The 25,394-nt window shown below is 42.4% G+C and overlaps 1 protein-coding gene across 1 annotated transcript in view; it reads right to left on the reverse strand.

The window, feature by feature from the left end:
• Window positions 1-22,926, reverse strand: part of CCDC39 (coiled-coil domain containing 39) — a 127,973-nt gene extending 105,047 nt beyond the window's left edge. Inside the window, exon 1 of the mRNA XM_056565279.1 lies at window positions 22,742-22,926. The gene's annotated coding sequence lies outside the window, so the exon portion shown is untranslated. The remainder of the gene's footprint in view (window positions 1-22,741) is intronic.
• Between the last annotated feature and the right edge of the window lie 2,468 nt (window positions 22,927-25,394).

Below are 25,394 nucleotides of genomic sequence, written 5' to 3' on the forward strand. Positions count from 1 at the left end.
GTAACTTTGATGTTTTTTGAAGTATTGTTCTGTAAAAACAAATGTTTGCTTAGTATAATAATGTTTTTTTTGTACCTACGGTTGAAAAGTGATCCTGCCTAGGTGGAACAAAGTTGAGGTATACATAAGCACACACCTTGGGCTCTGTTCCTTGCCTTGAAATCTCCATATAATATTTACCTAACCTTAGGGCCAGTTTATTTTCAATGAACACCTACAACCATGTGCTGTGTAGCAAGTTTAATGTTAATCACAGGATTGCCATCATTGGCATGAGGCAAGAGAATTAGGTTGAATGTGCCCATTAAAAACATCATCCATTACCTATTTCAGAATACATTTAGGGTCAGTAAGTAACAAAACGTGTCAGGGGGGTAAACTCATATTTTCTCTCTTTTTCTAAAGGTATTCCACTTTGAGAAAATGTTTGTTTATGTAATACAGTTACATGTATCTATACTGTGAATGTGATTAATATATTGTATTGCACTGTGTCATACTGTGCCTCAAATTTGATGTGCACTCGTTGTGGTCTGTACTATATTGGGTTGGCAAGCAGTGGCACTACCACACCCTGTCAGTAGATAGGGAGCAGGAACGATAGTTTCCCGACTTCCAGCTTGCAGGAGTTGCCAGTGTCAGCATTGGCCCATGAAGAAACAGACATAAGTGTTGTGTTGCCGAAGTTAGAACTGCAATCTGGTTATAAGGTTTTTTTTATACTCAGCCTTTAAACCCATGATTCCAAGAGATAATACTGTGTAATATGCTTCTATTACCTCCATACGCCGCTTAGCATTATTTCAGTAAATTCCTTCCATCCTGCTATCCATCCATTCACTGCATCATTGCCACACCGCCTCGAGACCATGTGACCAATGATATATTGTCTTTGGCCGCATGGAATGCTGGGAAAGGTTAGAGTAAACAGTAAAATAAAAAGATTTGCACTACAGCACTTCCTGGTGTGGGTTCCGTGCATTAAAACGGGACAAAGCAACTCATGAAAGTAATCTAAGTATATTACAAGGTAATAAAAATAATAATGCTCTAATAATGACTTATGCTCTAATGTGCTCTAATAATGACTTGTGAAAATATTGTGAAAATAAATTTATACTGGGAGAAGTACTTGTACCAGTATACTACTGGAATATGGCAAGTTAAGGTGAGCAGTCCTTTAAGATGCAGTAAACTTTTTCTGTCAAGGGTTTAAAAATGAGACTGTAGCCGCAGAGGGTTGGGTAACAATCACGTTCCCAAGTTCGCAACCAAGGGTAGTTGGGATTAAATTCTCTAGGTAGTGGCCTAGTGATAGAGAGCAACATTGATGGTACAGAACAGATCTATATGAAGTGGTTGATATAACCCCAGGAAAAAATGCCTAGGAGTGGAAAACTGCAGCAGAGGCCTCCAAGAGACCCACAACAACACTGTTTTTTATTTATTTTTTGGGCGTTTTGCCCAAAAATATTCCAAAACTGCCCCCATGGCGTTTTTTCACTCTTTTCTGGCGTTTTTCAGCTCCTTGGCAGTTTTGCAAAGTTGCAGCATGTGGAGCCTATGACGTTTTTTTCCTGAAATTGTGGTGTTTTTCTCTCATAGAAGTCTATGGGAGTAAAAAGATGCCAAGATAAACCCCATGGCTCCAGAAAGTTAAACAGATTTGTAAATTACTTCGATTAAAAAATCTTAATCCTTGCAATAGTTATTAGCTTCTGAAGTTGAGTTGTTTTTTCCTGTCTAACTGCTCTCTGATGACTCACGTCCCGGGAGCTGTGCAGTTCCTATGGGGATATTCTCCCATCATGCACAGCTCCCGGGACGTGACATCATCATTGAGCAGTTAGACAAAACTTCAGAAGCTAATAACTATTGAAAGGATTAAGATTTTTTAATAGAAGTAATTTACAAATCTGTTTAACTTTCCGGAGCCAGTTGATATATTAAAAAAAAAGTTTTTGCCTGGAATACCCCTTTAAGTTTGGCGTTTTTGCAGGCATTTTTTATTCTTTTTTGGACTTTAGTGATCCAAAAAAGTGATGGAGATACCTTTTTTAATAAAATTTCGTAGGATACCATAAAAATAAAAAATCATAAAAAAGATACAGTAGTGATGGAAAAAATTGTATTTATAGAAATTTTAATTTTTTATAATGAAATTTTTATTAATTTTTAAACAGGGATCAATTTATGTGTGCGGGCAGGGCACTAAAAATGTAGCCGACAATAATAAAAATGTAGTGTGTGTGTGTGTGTGTGTTTTTCACTTTTTATTCTTAATTTTATAACTTTTTTAGGTAGTACTACTACTCCCAGCATGGAACACACTGTTCCATGATAGGAGTAGTACCTGTACTAATTGACATATCGTCCCGGGTTCCGTTGCGATCCTTCTGTATAATGTAGAGATGCAGCCGGCCGCTCTTCTATGGTCCCCTGCACTGTCGTATATATACACCTATTCATATTTCCCACAGAGAGCTGTGATTGGCCAGATGGTTCCAGTCAATCACAACTCTCTGCAGGAAAAATGAATACATTATACAGGAGTGTCAGGAGTGACATCCGCTGTGATCTTTCCTTAACTGCAGGTACTACAGCTCCCAGCATGAAGCACACTCTGCTCCATGCTGGGAGCTGTAGTACCTGCATTAATAGACAGATCGCAACAGGTGTCAGAAGTTACACTTACTGCGATCTGTCTGTTAATGCAGGTACTACAGCTCCCAGCATGGAGCAGAGTGTGATCCATGTTGGGAGTAGTAAGTAGTACCTGCAGTTAAGGACAGATCACAGCAGGTGTCATTCCTGACACACGATGTGATCGTCCTATCTATTGCAGAGATGCGAAGTGGCTTCCTTCTGTACTCCACATCTCTGCACTATACTCCGGCTGGCCAGTGATATAAATAGAACGTCACTCATTCATATTGGCTGCAACCATCCGGCCAATCCCCACTCTGGGCGGAAAATATGAGTGATGTGAATTTCTATTCACATCACTGGCCGGCCCGGAGTATAGTGCAGAGATGTGAGTGCTGTATAGAGCTGCTCCGCATTTCTGCTATATTATGGACAATCACATTGGGTGTCAGGAGTGACACCTGAGGGGACAGGTCTATTAGTATAAGTACTACTACTCCCATCATAAAATTTTGTTAAATAAATTTTTTCCCATCCCTACTGCATCCTTTTTCTATAAATTTTTTTTTGGTACCCAACAAATTTTGAAAAAAAACACCAAAGAGGCCAAAATTGCAATTTCCGATCAAATGCAAAAACGCCAGTAAAAACGCAGGATATTGCACTGGCACATTTTCTGGCGTTTTTTCAATGAAAAAAACGCTGCAAAAAAAACCCAAAAAAACAAGTGGAAACTTAGCCTAAGCTAGCATTAACTTCAGGTACAATTATATTCAGATTACTATTTGCTCATATTACTACTGAGAAAAGGTATGGATGTCTATTTAGCAATGTCCTTTATAGCACATGTAGCACTCACTATATGTTGCTATTTTTTTGGGTCTAAGCTTCTGCTGGAAAGAAACTGTTGTTTACACATAAGAATTAAGCTCATGATTGGAGCATATCATCACCAAAATGTATTGTGACACTGTGGCAAGGGAAGGGTGTATTTCCAGTCCAACATAGAAAGCACTCGTACAACACTTATGTTCCAAGACTTTACTTCCAATGCTTCTTCATACAAGAATACTTTTCACACAGGAATAGTGTACTTGAATATAATGCAAAATCACCCAGTGCATACTCGCCGATACGTAATCACAGCATTACAACGGACCTCTTCGGCTCCAGCCGGAGCTCAATATGGACATGTCCAATAGTGCTGTGTGACTTGCTTCCTCTGAGACCAGCGTGAGAAGCTCACCAGGGTGTTTTTCCCTCACTCACCCTGGTGAAAACTCCATCTGTGGCCTAACTAATGAGGTAGCAGAAAGGGGAAGTGTGTTTAAAAAGAAGATAGACACAATAGTTGGGGCTCTTCCTAGAAGACAGCAAGGTGGCTGTAGGGAGAGGCAGCGGTCCTGCTGAGGAACACACAGCCCGAGCTGTGAGTGGCCTCAAAGAGTCGTGTGGATGAGACACACAGCAAGAGGTTGCAAACGCTGTGTATGAACAGTGAGTAGAAGGTTGCAGGAGGTATAAGTTTAACTGGCCGGGAAAAGGCCACCAGTGGATAGTCAGGGCATGCTGGATTGTTTAGTAAGTGACTGGACGGTCTAGGGTTTTGGTTTGTTCCTGTATTATGTTTTTATTTATCCTGCAACCTGTCTAATAAACCTGGCGAGGGGCCGGACTTGCATAAAGTACTGTTGTTTGCCGGTTTATTGAAGTGGAAACGTGTCCTGTGGTGGTGTCAAGGACGATCCATGAGCTATCCCCAGGGAGAAATCCTTACAATTGGTAGAGGATGCGGGCAGCACATTGCTAAGAGCAACCAAAGGTCGAGTTGCAGTGCAGTTGTTGCCAGGAGCAACCAACCATGCATGTTGCATGCAGGACTTGGAGAAAATTTTACAAAACACACTTTGCATGAGTTGGGTGCAATGAACTGTCCTGTAAATTTGGAACCTATGCAGTGTGATAATGTTTTTTTGTCAAAAATATGTTTTCTTAAGTAATGTGTACTGCTGCCAACTCTGACAGGACAAAAGAAAACCTGTGTGAGCTGGTATTAGATGGTAAAAACATGGTTGCTTTGCTAGAGCATATGGATATAATAAGTCTGGTGAAGATCAGTTGCAGGAAGCTGGACCCGGTCATAGTGTCTATACAGGCAGATATTTGGGGTTATAAAACTGTTAATGTATGTTCTTCTACCCCCTATGGTACTGTGAATCACAAGGTTGCAATAGAGCCCTCCTTGGAGTATGATGTATTACTGGGGGTGGATTTTCAATTTTTTCAGCAATTATGGGAAGACTTTCAGGTAACTAGAGAGGGTACACCTGATAGACACACAACACTTTACTTGCATCACACACTAGTTGAGAGTTACTCAACAGAGGCTGAGGATAGGGAGTGCCAGCAGTCACTAGATATATGTCAGATAGGGGTCTGCCAAACTGCTGGGAGAGCTGAAGAACAGACCGTGAGTCAAGTCCAAGAGGAACCAGAGACTCAAGTTACAAGTGTGCCTCTGACTGAAACAGAATCTTCAGTAAAACCAGAAACGGATCAGGTACAGGAACATGTGTTCCATCCGCCAGCTGAAGATAAGCCCAAGGTGGGGCTAGAATTGTGCCTTCATCTGGAAAAGGTGACCAAAAAAGAAGCTACAGAGATGTCTGTGGATAATGCAGAAGTACTGAAGAGAGTACATGTGGAGCTGGGTGCTGCACTTACTGTGATAGACAGAGTCCTGAGTGAAGGAGATGTGATGTCTTGACCAGAGATGGATCGTGACCAGGAAGGTTGAACCACTGGACCAGATGTTGTTGTTGCAAACCCAGGAGCTCTTGACATTTCTGCGAGTGAGCGGAGAGATGGTGGTGAAGTGAAAGAGAAGTCTGCCGGAGAGTAGAGAAACAGTCCAGAGAGACTGTCCGGGGACCACCGTGAGGCCCAAGGGGCCAAGATCCTTGCAAAGGGGACAACAACCCATAAAAAAGGAGAAGAGTTGGAACAAGTTGGCTTGAAAGAGCAGGAAGCAAAGCTTCAGCTGCAGAAAAATGAGTTTGTGGTTCTGTAGGATGAACTGTCCTGCTCCCAGGATCTTGTGACCAGCAAGGAGAGAGAATTGGAGAGTCTGGCCAAGCAGGTCTCATTCAAGGATGAAGTGAATGTTCTGTGTGAGGCATATCTGGCTCTACAAAGTGATCACAAGGCTAGGTTGGAAGCCATGGAAGAGCTGGAGAAAGAGAAAATAGTAATGGCTCAAAAGGTGCAGAGCCTGGAGGTGCAGAACGAAACGCACCTTAAGTCTCATGCAGCTACCTTGGATTCACTGGGAACGCAGCTCTCTGAACAAGAGGCTCAGCTAAAAGTCTATGAGCAGAAAGTGTCCAAGATGGCACAGCTGAATAAAGACAATGAGCAGATGAGAGAACAACTGCTGTCCCTGGAGGATACTGTCAAAAACTTGACAGAATTGCTGGAAAGTGAGAAGGTGAACTCTGCTATGCACAAGAGTGAGCAGCAGAAACATTTAAAGCTAATGGAGACTGATATGCTTTCTCTAAAAGTGGTGGAGTCTGAGCAATGGACTCAAGAAATGGTAGAGTCTGAAGACCATGAGAGGAAGCCATATGAGAAGTTCTCAAAGCAGAGACTGAGGTGAAACCCCATGAAAGGTCCTCTGAAGCTGCAGAGATATGGACATTGGATGGTGAAAATGCTGAGGTAGAGAAGTTCTCTGAGGCAGAAGCTAAACCAGAGATAACTGCAGAAGTCCTGCAAATGGGTGATGCAGGCTTGGTTGGCCACCAGAAGAAGACAAAGGCCTGGAGCATCTGCCTTGTCCGCACCGAGTGTCCAGAGCACTGCACAGACCAAAGTGAAGAACCTGGCGTTGGAAAGGTGTGACAGGAATAGAGCCTTTTACAAGGAATTTGTCAAAGGTGACCAAAAGTCTTGTGCTTGGTGGTTGATGAAAGTGTAAATGAAAGAAGGCCGCGCCATTGAAGTGGTGCATATAAAATCTGCTGTGCCTCAAAACCTGTTGTATGAAGTTGTTCAAGAAAAAGTAAGGGCAGTTGAATTCTGTCTTTTAAATACAAGTTCTCCTTTCCAGTGGTCTGAGCAGAGAGGGTGGAATATGTGACACTGTGGCAAGTGAAGGGAATATTTCCCTTGCTCACCTTGGTGAAACCTCCACCTGTGGCCTAATTAATGAGGTAGCAGAAAGGGGAAGTGTGTTTAAAAAGAAGGTAGACACAATAGCTGGGGCTCTCCCTAGAAGACAGCAAGGTGGCTGTAGGGAGAGGCAGGGGTCCTGCTGAGGAACACACAGCCCAAGCTGTGAGTGGCCCCAAAGAGTGGTGTTGACGAGACACACAGCAAGAGATTGCAAACGCTGTGTGTGAACAGTGAGTAGAAGGTTGCAGGAGGCATAAGTTTAACTGGCTGAGAAAAGCCCACCTGTGGATAGTCAGGGCATGCTGGATTGTTTAGTTTGGGACTTGACGATCTAGAGTTTTGTTTTGTTCCTGTGTTATGTTTTTATTTATCCTGCATCCTGTCTAATAAAGCTGGCGAGGGGCCGGACTTGCATAAAGTACTGTTGTTTGCCGGTTTATACAAGTGGAAACGTGTCCTGTGGCGGTGTCAAGGATGATCCCAGAGCTATCCCCAGGGAGAAATCCTTACAGTATTCTTACAAAAATTTGACTAACAGCTCCTAATAAATAGGCTTTACTTGTGGAAAGACCTTAATCTGTTTGAAAATGTCAAGAAGAGAGTTCCTACATTAGTCTTTATGATGTCTGAACTGAAATTGACTTACTTCTAGTCTCTCTGTAAAAAAGAAACTTGCTGCAGTTATTCTTTGCACTCATTTGTACGCATTTATCATTGTAATTGTAAGTGAAGCATTTTTCTACACCTTTTTTTTGTGTGCTGGTAATGTGTATGAGCACCAAATTCACAGAGCATTTGATAAATTGTGTGCAGATAAACATTTTCAAACATTTCTCTCTTCACATACACCAAAAAGCTAAGCTAAATCTTGGGCTGGTGAAGTTTTAGTGACTTTTCAGTGGCTTTGCACCTTTTTTGCACCTTTTCACAATTTCAATATCATGTGTATTGCCAAAATCAGTGGATTGCAACTCAAAATCAGCAGAAATGTGTACCGTAAATCAAAAGGCGCAAATAAACCCTGCTTGCAACTTTTTTGTGCCTTTTCTAGACACAAAAAACTGTCTAAAGACAATGATAAATGTCGGCCATTGTCCTCTCGCTATGTATGTTTTGTGTACATAGATGGTCATTTACTAATGTAATCCTGACTCTTTTTTTCTTGGGTTTCGCACCCAAATTGTGTTTTGCATGTTTCATGACCCAGATTTTGTGACCTAAAAACCTGAACAACTTTCTGTTTTACTCAAAAAACCTGAAAAAGGGTTGTGCCCTCCGGAAAAAGGGGTGTGGGGGGTCCACCGTTTAAAAAAAATGGGGGGTCCACCGTTTAAAAACAAATTTACTAATGTCTCCATATGTGGTGTACTTGAGCCCTGAAAAACCCGAAAGCTCAGAACAGTGGTCTAAAAATAAAAAGCAAAACGTAGGGAAAAGCGCCACATGCAAGCACTGACATAAGCACATAGCATTTCCCAGAAACAAGAATAGTGGTTTATGAGTGAAGAGTGACATTTAATAAAGACATAGAGATTTATAAAAAATAAAAAAAAGTCATAGACACCTGTCAGAAGTATTGATGTTGGGGATCCCCATCTATCTCTAGAAAAAAATGGGTACAAACTTTCACATCATCAATATATATATATATATATATATATATATATATATATATCAATTTAACACCTTCAAAAGCAACCTGAAAACCCATCTCTCCAGAAAAGCCGACAAGCTACAATATCCCTTAAATGGGCACTGTCACCAAACTTTGTTTTTTTTTATATGTTGTAGTACTTATGTACTACAACATATCTCTAATATAAATCCATACATTTTTTTGTTCATTAAAATAGTTTATTTTAATTTTGAAAACCGGCCACTAGGGGCCTCCCTCCTAGTGGCCGGCTGCAGGCTGGCGTGATGTCACGCTTGAATTCGGACCGATGCTGGCCGGGCAATTGGTCCTAATTCATTCAGCCTGCGCTTGCTCCCTGCCTGTCAATTAGATAGGTGGGAGCCAGCATTGGCTCCCTGGCCTCACACACTGGTCCCGCTTCCCGACATATAAGCGCCGCTGCTGCTGCTCTGCACTCAGGTATGGCTTTTGCGGGGCGGGGGGGGGGGGGGGGAGCGGGGTTCGGGATAGCACTGCGGCTATAACAAAGCTATTGCTTTCAACAGGGGGGGAGAGCGGGGTTCGGGGTAGCGCCACGACCCTAACAAAACTGTTGTTTTCAACAGGGGGGGGGGGGCGGGGTTCGGGGTAGCGCCGCGCCATGAGTTTGATTGATAGTAAGACGAGGCAGCGTTTCAGCCCTAAGCATTTCAGGGGGTTGAAATTGTCTTGTTGACACCTGGCTCCAAAGAATAAAAACATTTTTCAAAGTTATGGAAGCACAGATGGATATATGAAAAGTAACATGTGTCTCCTTTAGACTTGTGCACGGCCAAAATTTTCGTTTCATTTTTTTCAGATAATTTTTTATTTTTCGGGATACAGTAATTCATTTTATTCTGTTTTCGAACGCATTTGTATATTTTTTTCGGTTCTATTCGGAAACTGTTTGGCTGTTGGAAGCATTCGTTATTTTGGATCTATTTGTTATATATATCATTCGTTTCATTTTAGTTTTTTGACGATTTTGTTATTCATTTTAATGCTTATTTCTAACGCTTATTTCTAACGCAGGCCATGCTGATCCTCTCTTGTAAGGGTGCGTTCCCACAGGGCGTATACGCAGCGTATTTGATGCTGCGCAAAATTTATGGCAGCAGCGGGAAATACGCTGCGTATTCTTCGCTTTCTATACACACAGGGCTTTCCGGCGGCAGCCCTATGTGTGCAGTGAGTTTTGGAGGCGGGGACGCACGTCACAGACACGCTGGCACACGGCCCCGCCTCCAAATCTCACTGCACACATAGGGCTGCCGCCGGAAAGCCCTGAGTGTATAGTGAGCAAGGGATACGCAGCGTATTTCCCGCTGCTGCCGTAAAATTTGCGCAGTGTCAAATACGCTGCATATACGCCCTGTGGGAACGCACCCTAAAAAATAGCAGGTGTTACTTTAGCTTGTTTTTCAGTTATCTCTGTGCCAGAAGCCAAGTTTTCCTCAGGTAAACTGTCCACTTCTGCAAATCTAGTGACTCCAGACTCCAGTAACACCAGGTAAACTCTCACAGGACCTCACAACTAATTAAACAGCCTCACTGTCTGTGATACAGTGGGGATCGACTGGAATAAGCTAACTGGCTAAAAGGTATCATGTAACAATGAACTCCGATCATGTCACCTCCCAAGGACCAATTAAAAAAATCGAATTAATTATTTACTTTCGTTTTACGGTTAGCAAATGCATTCGTTATCTTACGAATGTATTCGTTATTTTACAAATGTATTCGTGAATCTGATGTTTGTATTATCGTGGTTATTCGGAAATGTTCCAAATATGTTTTGGTGGGTTCGGATCAATCCGAACGCCCAAAAACGGTAAAATTTGTATAAATTAACATTCGTGACGAAACGAATTGCACATGTCTAGTCTCCTTGCTTTAACAGCTATCCAACATTGTCAGCTTGGAATGTAAATTGCTGCTGATAGATTCCCTATTGTGCATCAATGCAGCTCTGTTAAAGGAGCATCAATTTTTTGCCCATATCATGCACACTCACCATCATAGTGTGAACTGACACCAAACAACATATGAGTCTAAAAACTTCCCCTAGGACCTAGGTGATCTCCAGCAGCCTGATAAGATGACCAGGTGTAATCATGAAACTCCCCACCCAAAGCCAGAGGATTTATGGAAAATGTGGGCTACATTACAGAAGTCACATCATTGTGCATTTGTAAACCAAAATGGAGCCTGCCACATCAGGAAAAAGAGGTAAGAAAAATGCATACACAAAAATCTCCCCATCGTTCTGTTATAAAAGCCTATGCTCCACTATATAAGCAAAAAAAAATATTTCCCTGAATGCAAATTTGTTTGTTACAAGTGATTATAGAAACATAGGGGGATTTATAATTGCTTTTACCCTTTTTTTGGTGTCACATTTGCTGAATGGATAATTTGCGGAAAAAAATGTTTTTGACTCTTTCAAGAAAAAAACTTAATTGTAGTGTGGCATGGTTATCTTTTTACAGTCGTCTCTAATTGATCAACTGCAAAGTTTTAAATTATAACATAATTTTTGTGTATTCTTACAACAGCCTATACCTCACTTTTAAACTTTTTTTATTATTATTACTTGTTTATTTATGAAGAATGTGCACCTTTTTGATAAATTTGTGGAAAAGAACATATGGCGTATAGATAAAACCTGATTTACATAGACAGTGATGAATTTCCCCCCATTATGTGTATATCTAGGCTTCCTAATATGTCACTGGTCCATAGAATCATGAAATTCTGGCAGTCTTAGGGACAACGTTGATGCAGGATGCGCAATAAAACATTTTCTTACTTTACATGACAATAAAACCATTTTTATGTTCTTTACAGCTACTTCTAAAAGTTTTGCCAAACACAACTGTTTGGAACACTGGTAAGCACAATATTGCCATCACTTGGCTACAATTGGTACTGCAGCAATTGTAATCTACTGTCATCACCTTTTACCTGAATTTCTGAGACATTTTCTAGTACACTTGTTACAGTACAATTATTTGTTCTCAAATACTCAATGTGTCTCATTAATCATAATTGCATTCCATGTATTCCTGTTACCAAGATTTGATCTATTATTCTTAATGCTAAGTAGAATGCAGACTTCAACAAGATTTTAATGCATTTTTCCATAACTAATTAGCTTATATGGATTACAAATACATTCTGTTATGTAATGTTGGGATATGTATTTATGTTTTGTTAAGTTTACTTAAAAATGTTTTTCTTAGACAGACATCCAAATTCCCTGCATATACATACACTTAAAGGGAACCATCGCGATCCTGGACACTAAGAATTCCTCTAAGATGCTCTGACTTTACATAGTAATTATAGTTTAAAAACGTTGCCAGGACCCTGGTACCTAGACTTCTGGACACCTAAGGGTGCGTTCACAATGCATATTGTCGGCTGCAGATCTTCTACAGATTTGAAGTCAATGGGCAGAAAAATCTGCTGCAGATTTGCAGCAAAAATACGCATGTGTGAACGCGCCCTTAGGGTACGGTCCCATGTACCGCTCTCGCAGCATATTTCACGCTGCACAAAAAATCTGATGCTACAGCGGGAAATACGCTGTGTAACCCTCGATCACCATACGCACAGTGCTTTCCGGCAGCAGCCCTGTGTGTGCAGTGAGTGACTGAGACGCGCAGCCCTGCCTCTAAAACTCACTGTACACATGAGGCTGCCGCCGGAAAGCCCTGTGTGTAAGGGGATTGGGGGTTAGGCAGCATATTTATCGCTGCAGCAGCAGATTTTGCGCAACATGAAATATGCTGGGACCGTACCCTTACAGTGTATAAGGAGGAACATGTCACTTAGGCTGGCTGACCAAAGGTCAAGTTACCCGAGTCCTGACAGCATTTTTAAACTATGATTAGGCTAAATCCACATTGCTGTTTTTTTCTCCTGTAAACTCCTTGATCCCCAATGGACCCCATTCAAGTGAATTAGATTAATCAGAACCCGGTGGTGACCCATTGGAGTCAGTTGTGATCTAACCATTTTGGGGTTTGGTGCAAAAAAAAGAATTGAACGGACCCAGAACAAGACGGAGCACATCAGAACTGTGAACTTACACCTAAGCGTCTCAGAATAATTCATACTGGGATCAAGATGCCTGTACCAGTTTTATGCTGTCGTCTGGGGTACTCCGGTGGAAAACTATTTTTTTCATATCAACTGGCTCCAGAAAGCAAATTTGTAAATTACTTCTATTAAAAAATCTTAATACTTCCAGTACTTATCAGCTGCTGTATACTACATAGTAAGTTGAGTTGTTTTTTTCTGTCTGACCACAGTGTTCTCTGCTGACACCTCTGTTCATGTCAGGAATTGTCCAGAGTAGGAGAAAATCCCCATAGCAAACATATGCTGCTGTGGAGAGTTCCTGACATGGACAGAGGTGTCAGCAGAGAGCACTGTGGTCTGACAGGAAAGAACAACTCAACTTCTTCTGTAGTATACAGCAGCTGATAAGTACTGGAAGGATTAAACATCTTTATAGAAATAATTTACAAATCTGTTTAACTTTCTGGCACCATGTGATTTGAATTTTCCCCCCCCTCCAGAATACCCCTTTTAAAAACATAATATTACTCTAGAGGAGCAAGAGGGTTTACTGTGTACTGTCACACATTGAACTGCAATAACCAGCATGCAGTAATTTCCCATGGGTTTCATAGTGGCAGCTATCTTTGATTACCTTGCCTTCTAAAAAAATCTGAATAAAAGTTATATGTAGCCCAAAATGATACCAAAATGTCCATCCAACAAAAACAACACCTTACACAGCTCAGGAATTTAATCAGTGCTATACCTATGAATAATACTGACCTGTATTAGCAGTCAAAACATTGCAATAAATAGCCCCAATGGACAAACAAAAAAAAACAAAAAAAAATGAAAAACTTAAAGAAAAAAATCTCAATAAGCCCCTCTCCAATCCCCAACCAGAAAAAAATATAATAAAACAATAAAACAAACATATTTGGTATCTCCACATGCGGAAGTGTTCAAACTATTAAGATATAATTGATCCTAAACATAAACATAAACAACATAAACATAAAAAAATAACAAATAACAAAATTACAAATTTTTGATCACAACACATGGTACCAGTATAAACTACAGAACATGGAGCAACAATGACCCCCCATACAGTCTTGTAGATTGAAAATAAGAAAGTTATAGGGAGTCAGAAAAGGGCAATTGTTAACATACTTCTTTTTTAAAACAGTACAATAAAATACAATACAAAAGCATGTACCATGGGTATCGTTTTAATAGTTTTGACCACCAGCAGAACATCAGTTTTACCGCAAAGTGCCCTACTTTTAAACAAAAACCCCCTAAAATGTTCCAAAATTGCGGTTTTCTTTTCAATTTTCCACCACAAATATTTTTTGGTTTCATCATACATTTTATGATAAAATAATGGTGTTGTTACAAAGTACAATTGTGCGTGCAATAATCAAGCTATTATATTGGTTGTGGACAGAAAAATAAAAGTTATGGCTCTTAAAAGGTACGGAGGAAAAAAAATTAAACACAATAATGAAAATTGGCTGTGTTCTCGAGGCCAAAATGAGCTGTATCCTTAATCCCTAGATGGCACAGGGTGTACAGGTACAGATATGTCCTGTATTGCTAAATGCCTATGAAGCGAGCGCAGGAGCTGCACTCACTTTATAGGTGAAGAAGGACGGCTACTAACAGTAGCCAGGACCTCACCATTAACAACGGGCAGTGCCTCCAGATTAGAGCTGCAGTGATGCAGCCTGGGAGAGCCAGGCTGTATCAGTGGAGTGCTGATCTCACTGTTCAATACTATGCGATAGCATAGCATTATACAGTGAATGTAATTTAATGATTGAATGTAAAATGGGGACTTTAACCCCTTAAGGACGCAGGACGTACTCAAACAGCCCCTTTTCCGAGTCCTTAAGGACTCAGGACGTTTGAGTACGTCCTGTCAAATCCCGGCCCCCCGCCGCTAGCCGGAGGGGAGCCGGTGCCCGATGCCTACTGAAATCGTTCAGCAGGCATCACGGCATATCGCCCAGGGGGGTCATGATGACCCCCCATGTCGGCGATGGCCGCAGATCGCTGGACAATTCAGCCCAGCGATCTGCAGCGGATTCCGGGTCAATCGGGTCTCCAGTGACCCGGAATTACTGGCTGATCGGGGCCATCGGAGACGGCCCCGAACAGCCATAGCCAGCAGGGGTGAGGTGGCATTGGTGCCACCTCACGATCGCCCTGATTCGTCGGCCGGTTTACCGGACGACCAATCAGGGCACCTGCTGCGGGTGTCACTCCCGCAACCCGCTCCGCCCCTCTTCCGGAGCACGTGAGCGGGTGCGGGACGTGGACCCCGGGAGCTGGGGACCCTGATCCCCGGCGTCCCTGTTGGGATCGGGGCCCCAGGAGCGGCGGCGGCGAGGGACTGACCTGTGTGCCGGCAGCAGTTGGAGGTGATTGACAGCCTCCTGCTGTTGCTTAGCAACAGCTCCCAGCATGCAAAAAGGGCATGCTGGGAGCTGTAGTTATGCAACAGCAGGAGGCAGACCACCATAACTCCCAGCATTCCCTTATGGGCATACTGGGACTTATAGTTTTGCAACAGCTGGAGGCACATTTTTTCTATGGAAAAGTGTACCTTCAGCTGTTGTATAACTACAACTCCCAGCTTGCACAAACAGCTAAAGTGCATGCTGGGAGTTGTAGTGGTGCATCTGCTGGTTGCATAACTACAACTCCCAGCATGCCCGTTGGCTGTCGGTGACTGCTGAGAGTTGTAGTTTTGCAACAGCTGAAGGCACACTGGTTGTGAAACTCAGAGTTTTTTTTTACCTAACTCAGTGTTTCACGACCAGTGTGCCTCCAGCTGTTGGAAACTACAACTCCCAGCATGCACTGTACATACTGGGAGTTGTAGTTCTGCAACAGCTGGAGGCACACTGTTTGTGAAACACTGAGTTAGGTCACAAACTCAGTGATACACAACCAGTGTGCCTACAGCTGTTGCAAAACTAAAACTCTCAGCATGTACAGTCTGTCAGCGCATGCTGGGAGTTGTAGTTTTGCAACAGCTGGATGTTCCCCCCTGCCCAATGTGAAAGTACAGGGTACACTCACATGGGCGGAGGTTTACAGTAAGTATCCGGCTGCAAGTTTGAGCTGCGGTAAATTTTCTGCCGCAGCTCAAACTGCCAGCGAGAAACTACTGTGAACCCCCGCCCGTGTGACTGTAGCCTAAAAACACTACACTACACTACACTAACACACAATAAAAGAAAAAGTAAAAAAACACTACATATACACATACCCCCACACAGCCCCCCTCCCCTCCCCAATACAAATGACAAACGTCTGGTACGCTACTGTTTCCAAAACGGAGCCTCCAGCTGTTGCAAAACCACTACTCCCAGTATTACCAGACAGCCACTGACTGTCCAGGCATGCTGGGAGTTTTACAACAGCTGGAGGCACCCTGTTTGGGAATCACTGTCCACCATTATGCAATCCCTAATTTAGGCCTCAAATGTGCATGGCGCTCTCACTTTGGAGCCCTGTCGTATTTCAAGGCAACAGTTTAGGATCACATATGGGGTATCGCCGTGCTCGGGAGAAATTGTGTTACAAATTTTGGGGGGTATTTTCTGCTATTACCCTTTTTAAAAATGTAAAACTTTTGGGAAACCAAGCATTTTAGGAAAAAATATATTTTTTTTACATATGTAAAAGTCGTGAATCACCTGTGGGGTATTAAGGTTCACTTTACCCCTTGTTATGTTCTCCAAGGGGTCTAGTTTCCAAAATGGTATGCCATGTGTTTTTTTTTTTTTTGCTGTTCTGGCACCATAGGGGCTTCCTAAAGGTGACATGCCCCCCAAAAACCATTTGTCGCTCCTTCCCTTCTGAGCCCTCTACTGCGCCCGCCGAACACTTTACATAGACATATGAGGTATGTGCTTACTCAAGAGAAATTGGGTTTCAAATACAAGTAAAAATGTTCTCCTTTTTACCCCTTGCATAGATTCAAAAATTGGGTCTACAAGAACATGCGAGTGTAAAAAATGAAGATTGCGAATTTTCTCCTTCACTTTTCTGCTATTCCTGTGAAACACCTAAAGGGTTAAAACGCTGACTGAATATCATTTTGAATACTTTGGGGGGTTCAGTTTTTATAATGGGGTAATTTGTTGGGTATTTCTAATATGAAGACCCTTCAAATCCACTTCAAACCTGAACTGGTCCCTGAAAAAAAGCGAGTTTCAAAATTTTGTGAAAAATTTGAAAATTGTTGCTGAACTTCGAAGCCCTCTGGTGTCTTCCAAAAGTAAAAACACGTCGGTTTTATGATGCAAACATAAAGTAGACATATTGGAAATGTGAACAAAAACATTTTTTATTTGGAATATCCATTTTCCTTACAAGCAGAGAGCTTCAAAGTTAGAAAAATGCTAAATTTTCAAATTTTTCATCAAATTTGGGGATTTTTCACCAAGAAAGGATGCAAGTTACCACAAAATTTTACCACTATGTTAAAGTAGAATATGTCACGAAAAAACATTCTCGGAATCAGAATGATAAGTAAAAGCATTCCAGAGTTATTAATGTTTAAAGTGACAGTGGTCAGATGTGCAAAAAATGGCCGAGTCCTTAAGGTGAAAAAGGGCTCAGTCCTTAAGGGGTTAAAAATGTCAAATAAAAAATAGAAATAAATTAAAAAAAATATATAAAAGCCCCTCCCCTAATAAAATATTTAATCACCTTTATTTTCCCATTTTATAAAAAATTTTATAAAAAAATATACATACCATATTTGGTATCGCCACATACCTAATTGTTCAAAAAAAAATAGCAAAAAGTCCCATCAAAACAAAAATAAAACTACCAACCATTGTGAAAAAAATTAGCCCTCATACAGTCTCATATATGGAAAAATAAAATAGTAATAGGGGTCAGAAAATGACAATTTGACTTTATTTTTTTTAAGTAGTACAGTAATAGAAAAACTACATGAATTGGGTATTGTTTCAATCATATTGGCCTAAAGAATAAAGAGAACATGGCATTTTTACCATTATGTGCACTGTGTAAAAAAAAAAAAAAAAAAGCCTTCAAAGGTTGCAAAATTGTTCCTATCTTAGGACGTTAAATACACAATCCTATATGCCTGATTCTGATGGTTTGCTAACGAGACTGCTCTTGACTTGTTATTGTCATTTCTATTTTTTTTATTGTTTTGTATTTTATAAAAACCTGATGAAAACAATAAATAAAACAGTTATAAAAAAATTAAAGTTGCAAAATTGTGGTTTTCAATTTCACCCCACACTTAATACTTTTTTGGTTTCACTGCACATTTTATACTAAAATAAAAAAAGTATATTTGGTTGCACAAATGAACAGGCCCTCATATGGGTCTGTGGATGGAAAAATAAAAGACTTATGGCTCTTAAAAGGCGGGGAGGAAAAAACGAAACCGCAAAAAGGAAAATTGGCTGTATCCTTAAAGGGGTACTCCACCTCTAGACATCTTAAGATGTCTGATCTCGGGGGTTCCGCCACTGGGAACCCCCGCAATCTCTCCTGCAGCACCCCGAGTCATCTGGTGCACGGAGAAAAGTTTGCTCCGTGCACCAGATGACTGGTGATGCAGGGGCCGGAGGCACGTGATGTCACGGTCCCGCCCCCTCATGGCATCACGCCCCACCCCCTCAATGCAAGTCTATGGGAGGGGTGTGGCGGCCGGAGGGGATAAGATGTTTAGGGGCGGAGTACCCCTATAAGGCCAGAAGGGGTTGTACCTTTAAGTGATTAAAAGGGAAAAACATCATGAACATTTTGCGATTTATTGTTATTTATTACCATTGTTTGTTTGTACCCATAGAAATGACTATGTAAAATAAGCAAGGGAGTTCAGCCCAATAATTTAACTATGAGTATTTGCCCACTCCATTGTGGGGATCTGCTTTATTGTATATCAATAACATGAACAAAGGCATTTCTACAATTGATCTTTAATCACTCAGATAATAGAATTTTCTTTGTCGTCTCATACATCAAAAGAAACGTAATCTTAAACTGACCACAATTCCCCAACAATAGACTACATTTATAGGTACTAAGGACTTGAGACCTCAGGAATAATATAATCCCCAGTTGTAAAACCAAAAGGTCAGGTAGTTACTTAGAGTGCCGTAACGACCCTAAAATGAAGTGTCAAATCCAATTAAATATTTGCTGCTGGCGGTAATGCTTAAACAGTCTTTAGTATTTGCTGCTTCATAGGCTACTAAAATATGCAAACCTATAGTCACGTCCGAAGGGAAATGTGTACTCTTTTTTCTTGCTAATCTCATAATTGTGCGAGGCTAGCACTTTAAAGCTGAATAGTAGTGGAAACATGCTACAAAATATTAGAATTCAAATGAACCAATAAATATATATTAATATATATCAGCAGGACTCTCCAGTATTCCATTAAAGTCGAAAACTAGAAAGGATTTAGATTAATTTGGTAAGAAGGCAGGTCAGAGCGTTTACAACAGTGGTATAGAAATGTAAAGAAATGCAAAAATTTTTCAAGAGAGCTGAATTTGTACAAAATGCTGACTCTGACTGTCACAGCCGTGCTTTGGCTAAATCCAGTGGAAAGATAGGAGGTTTTTCTAATTTGCTTTCCCTCTATTTTAATAATAGCTGTGCATAAGTAATTTATGAAAGGCCAACCAGGCAGTGGGCAACAGAAAATTAAACTCATTTTTATCTGAAAGCAGGTGGATTTCTATATATCATTAACATGCATAGAATTTCCACAATGTTATTTCTTATACTGATGGAATGTAACCAAATAATATGAGTTTTTTGCTTATGCACGAGTGAAATTTTTAGATAAAAGTGCCAGCCCCAATGGCAATTTTCTGCAAAACGAAAACTAATTCTCTGAATCTTCTTATTACTGGAAGACTCATTTGGCTTGCATTGGAGACTGACATAAGTGACTTTAGGATTTTACTAACAGATTAGATGAGATGGGAAGCCTCCTGTAATATCATTAGAGAATGGAACAGCCCAAGCAGACTCTGAGCCGTTTATTAAGGCAGCCAGGCCACGCAAACGGTTTTCATCTTATGTTCTGCCTTTTTTCTACCTTCCACATTTAAGATTTTTAAAGCTATATTAAAATATATTTTTATAGATGTCTGAGCAGACTAATATACAAGTTAAACCTATCCAATATCTTCCTTAAGTATCGAATGCTTAAAAGTGCTATGAGAAAAACACATTTTAGAATTATTAGTAAGAACATGTATACCAAAGTATAATTTTTCTATGTATTATGCTTCATGCATATTGGTGCTTTTAGTGAGAGTAGTCTTCCAACAAAGGCAATCTCTCCTTCTTTATTGGGATTCAATAAAGTGCACAGAATGCTTCACAGTATGCACATACACTTGGTATAACAGTTGAAGAATATGGACAGAACAAGGGCACACTCTATTCTGGGCTGAAGTGTAGTGAAGGGGTCCCTGTCCTTCTCCAACTCAGTCTTTAAATGAAGGTGAATTAAGGTACTCGCGGTCTCTTTTCTCTTTTTTTAAAGGGGTTTATTGGTTGCATACCAGTTGGTTCTCAGCAAGTTGTACTGAGATCTGTAGTTCCACTGGCTCTCTGCAATGCCCAACAGTGGGATGCAGGCAAATCTTTGTAGTCTCTTCAGCTACCCTGATGAATAGGCCCAGCCTGAAGCCCACAAGTCCTGGAATGTGGGATGAATATACTGTAAAACAGAAAGAGGCAGAGTTTCCCATGGGATGGTATCTGTGGATTCTTGGTGTGTTCGTGTAGGAACAAAAACTAGCAAAACTGCTCACCTTTGGTAGTTGGTGTATGAGCCACAGCTACTGTGTTCTTGGGGCAAGGAAGTGGTGCCGCTTTTCCAGGGTCGGTGTGGAGAGATTCCAGGCCGATGGATATAATGGAAAGAGATGCAGGAAAACAAACGGAATGATAGCGCAATCCACTCAGATGTTGGTTTAAATAATAATCTTCTTTATTAAAGCCAAATCACAACGCGTTTCGAGGCTTACACATTCTTCTTCCTGAGGTGTAAACCTGTTTTTACCTGAGGAAGAGGCATGTGTAAGCCTTGAAACGCATTGTGATTTGGCTTTAATAAAGAAGATTATTATTTAAACCAACATCTGAGTGGATTGCGCTATCATTTCATTTTTTTTCCCTGCATCTCTTTCCTGGAATGTGGCAGACACAAGGCTCTTCTTGTTGACTGGACCAATGTGTCTCTCAGCCACTGGCACTCCTTGAGAAGCATAACTAGATAATAATATCAGCAGCATACTTTGCTAGACTGAGGTCTCACATGACCCAGGGTATCATCATTATATTCACACATATAAAGTTTCATTCAATTCCAACAACTCCCTGGTACATTTCTTTTGTCAATTTGTGTATAAGTGAATATGCTCACTGCCTCTTTCTCAGTCGCATGCTACCCACAGATAGGGTAGTAAGAAGAAGCTGTTAGGGATGCAATCCAAAAATGCATCATTACTATTACTTTTATTATTTTATTGGTATCAATAAAATTACTGATGCTTTACATCCTGACATCTTCTGAGTATTTATTCACAAACAGCGCTACCACTAGTACTGGCTCCTTTCTCCACTCCGGTCTTACTTTAGGAGTGGAGCTAACTTGACCATCGCAGCCAATCAGCGGCCTCAGTGGTAACGCACAATAATTCTGGCTCGACTGCTTAGTACTGGGAGCTGTGATGCAGTGGCATTTCCAGCTTTCAAATTTGGGGGGGGGGGGGTACACTTGGGGCTGTGACAAATGTAGGGGGGGGGCAATTATAACAACACTACATTTATAGACTGTGGGCACATATTATTTCTCTGGGCTGGGGGCAGCATGGGGGGGGGGGTGTTTGACCCTAAAGCTCCCATTGACTTCAAAGAAGTTCCCTGTCTCCCATTGAAGTCAATGAGACTGGGGTGTTCAAAGATGACACTGCATGCTTTTTGGCACAGAAATTGGTGCAGCTTCTGCATAAAAAACTATATGGATTATGTCTATGTAAACATGCTCATAAAGGATTTTTTTTTTACATACAGTATCATTAAGGTATTCTATATCCACAGAGTAGGGGATAACAAGCAGATAGGTGGGAGTCTGACTGCCGGAACCCTGCCAATCCTGAGAACGTAGATAAAGTTGTCCCTGGAATGAAGGGTGTGAACCCTTACCTGCATAGCCACCACTTCAATCATTATCTATGGGGCTACTGAACATTTCCAAGTTCAGGGCTCATACATCTTTGCCGGCCCATAAATGGATGAAGTGGTGGACATGCATGCACAGTCCGCACCATTCATTCTGGGGACAATAATGTCCCAATTCTCCTGAATGATGCAGGTTCCCAGCAGTCAGACCCTTAACCTTTGTTATTCCCTAAACTGTGGATAGGAAATAACATAATGTGATGAGAATTCTAATTTAAGCTGCTGTTTTAGCCTATAAAGCAGTGTTTCCCAACCAGGGTGCCCCCGGCTGTTTTAAAACTCCCAGCATGCCCAGAGAGCCAAAAGCACCCCGGTTAGGAAACACTGCAGCAGCTTCTTGGCTCTAAACCCCCTATCTCGCACACAAAAGTACCATCCACCAGCAGTGCTCAGCAGTGCAACAGTTCTAATGAGGTAGTGACTGGCTGTCCTGTGTCCTCCTCTGTGTGACTGGCTGTCCTGTGTCCTTCTCTGTGTGAGTCGCAGTCGTTTGAACTCCCCTGTCTGCCTTTCACACTCCCATTCTTACCCCTAGGGCTTCTGCTCAGCAGTGCCTCCCCCCCTAGAATATTGTGCATCCCCCCCTGGCCTGAGAATGGCGGTGTATACAGTGTATTCATCATCAATCACCAGGGGAGCATTCAGGATTTTAACACAGTTTGGGGTTTAGAAACATTAAATAATACCTCCACACTACAATATGACCACTATACAAGGGACAAATAATTGTATAACACCATGACTATACATTACCTCCATAGAATGACTAGATAATACCACCAAAATGATACTGAATAAAAACCACTGTACATAGACTAATGTCTCCCATACAGTGACCATATAGTAATGAACCCAGCTCTACACAGGCTTTGCAAAATGTGTAATAGATTACAGTGCAGTTAGGTATTATCTTTTGTCGCGCACCTGAATACGGGCTGTCACGAAACTGGATGTGGATCCTCTATCTGTGTGGCTGATGACTCGGACCGTATCGGGGAGCGGAGTCTAAGGTGCCGCTGGTCTTCACAAGAGCCCGCTGCAAAGCAGGATGGATTTGCTGCGGCAGGCGACACCCAGGTCGCTACCCCGACACGGCTCGTCCACACAGGTAACTGGACAAGGCGGGGTACCGGAGGATGAGGCAGAGGCCAACAGTGGCGTTGCCCTGAGAAAGACTCAGCAGAGCCGTCTCAGCGGAGGAAGCACGAGCAGGTTCCTCGAAGACAGTGCGAAATTCCGTCAGTGTAGTTGACAATGCCAAGGCACTTCCAGAAAGGAGACTAATGACAAAAGCCACCTTTGCTCGTTCTGTGGAGAACTGGTCCGCCATGAGTTCAATGTGCATGGAGCACTGCGTCACGAAACCTCTAAAGGACTTGGAATTCCCCTCATATTTTTCAGGAAGCGACAAACAGAGTTTTGTTCCGGAGGAGACTGCAGCAGTGGGAGGCTGTACTGGAGCTGGAGGAGGAGGCTGTGGCTATGGCAGTTGCTGTTGAGCAGATACCAACTGCTGCATCATGGCAGATAGCTGGTTAAGCTGCTGTGCCAACTGCTGGGACTGGAGTGCCACGATAGATGCAAGATCCGCGTTGTCAGGCAGAGGAACCTCAGTTGGATCCATGGCCGGATCTTACTGTCACGCACCTGAATGCGGGCTGTCACGAAACTGGATGTGGATCCTCTATCTGTGGGGCTGATGACTCGGACCGTATCGGGGAGTGGAGTCTAAGGTGCCACTGGTCTTCACCAGAGCCCGCCGCAAAGCAGGACGGATTTGCTGCTGCAGGTGACACGCAGGTCGCTACCCCCGACACGGCTCATCCACACAGGTAACTGGTGACAGGTTAATTCACTAGTTATGGGCGCACTGGCCCTTTAAATTTCAAAGCTCCGGCAGGCGCGCGCCCTAAGGGAAGGGGACGTGCGCGCTGGGGCTGAGAGGAAGTAGCTGCAGTAGTGGAGTGAGGTAAGAGACGGGCCGTCCCGAGATGCGAATCCCAGCCCCATCAGCGGTCGGGGACACAGGGATTCTGCTCTCACAGCCGGTGTCTGTGGCTGGAGCACAGTATGTAACAGCTATAGTGACTGTATAACAAATTACAGTGCAATTACATGTAATGACTCACAGGGTCATCTTTGTGGAGTTTTTTTTCTTTCCTTTTCCTATCTGTCTTGGTCAGACCGCCATGAAGACTTATTCCAACCATGACTCATCATCATAGATTCTGCCAGAAAAACATGTTAGGCTCCACGCATTTCCCAACTTTTCTCTACCCTCAGTACCCCAAATAATGCCTCACATAGGGTCCTGCATAGTATAAGTGAATAGAAGAGCGTGTTGGGGGGAGGGTAGGGGGATAAGATGGTGAAGGGAAAGTAATTTGCTCTCTATTATTTAGATGCCGCCAGTAGGTAGATATATAATCAGGTAGATATATAATCCCCCCCCAGTAGGTAGATAGGTAATTTCCCCCTAAGGTAGATGCCCACAGCAGATGGGTATGGAAATCCCAATTGTAGATATAAGGTAAGGCCCTTGGTGGGCAGGTAATGCTCCCTGGTAAATGATAGGTAATGGCCCCCAAGTAAGAAGTTAGACAGTACCCCCTGGTAGGACTATAATGCAAGTGGGTAATGCCGGCAGGTGCATAATGCCGATAGGTTGGTAGGTATAGTGCCAGCAGATAGGTAGATAGTGCAAGTAGATAATACTGGTAGGTAGATAATGCCGACAGGTAGGTAGGTACAGTGCAGGTAGGTAGGTAGTGCAGGTTTATAATGCTGGTAGATAGTGAAGGTAGGTGTGCAAGCAGGCAGGTAGGTAGGTGTACAGGCAGGCAGGTAGATAGGTAGGTGTGCAGACAGGAAGGTAGTATAAGCATGTTAGTAATCAGGTTGGTGGATAGAGTAGGCAGGTAGGTACTTAGGTGTGCAGGCAGATATGTGGTAGGTGTGCAGGAGGAAAGGTAGGTAGGTGTGCAGCCAGGTATGTGGTAGGTGTGCAGGCAGGCAGGCATGAAGGTAGATGTTCAGGCAGGTATGTAAGTAGGTAGATGTGCAGGGGGGCTGTTATGTAGGTAGGTGTGTAGGCAGGTAGGTAGGCAGGCAGGCAGGTGTGCAGGCAGGCAAGTAGGTGTGCAGGCAGGAGGGTGTGCAGGCAGGGGCAGGTAGGTGTGCATGCAGGCAGGTAGATAGTCTAGACAGGTATTTAGCTAGGTGTGCAGGCAGGTAGGTGTGCAGGCTAGTAGGTAGGTGTGCAGGCAGGCACGTAAATAGTCTAGGCAGGTAGTGCAGTGGATAGGCTGGTAATCCCACTCACCTTTTCTTCTGCTCCCACGATGACACCAGGGCCTATTCTTCACAGCACAGCGCGGGGCTATGCTTATCCTGCACGATGCTCGTCATGACATCATCTTGGCGCGTGGCGTGCAAGGTGATCAGAGCGCCATCTGTGTACAGTACAGAAGCAGGGATTCCTGTTCCCAGCTCATGTACAGTACTGAGTGGTACAGAGTATGCATCACCACTCATTTTACATTATTGAGGATAAGTGATCAGAATCCCTGGCCCGTAC

This window comes from Hyla sarda, chromosome 3, assembly GCF_029499605.1.
Source record: "Hyla sarda isolate aHylSar1 chromosome 3, aHylSar1.hap1, whole genome shotgun sequence".
Classification (NCBI taxonomy): domain Eukaryota; kingdom Metazoa; phylum Chordata; class Amphibia; order Anura; family Hylidae; genus Hyla; species Hyla sarda.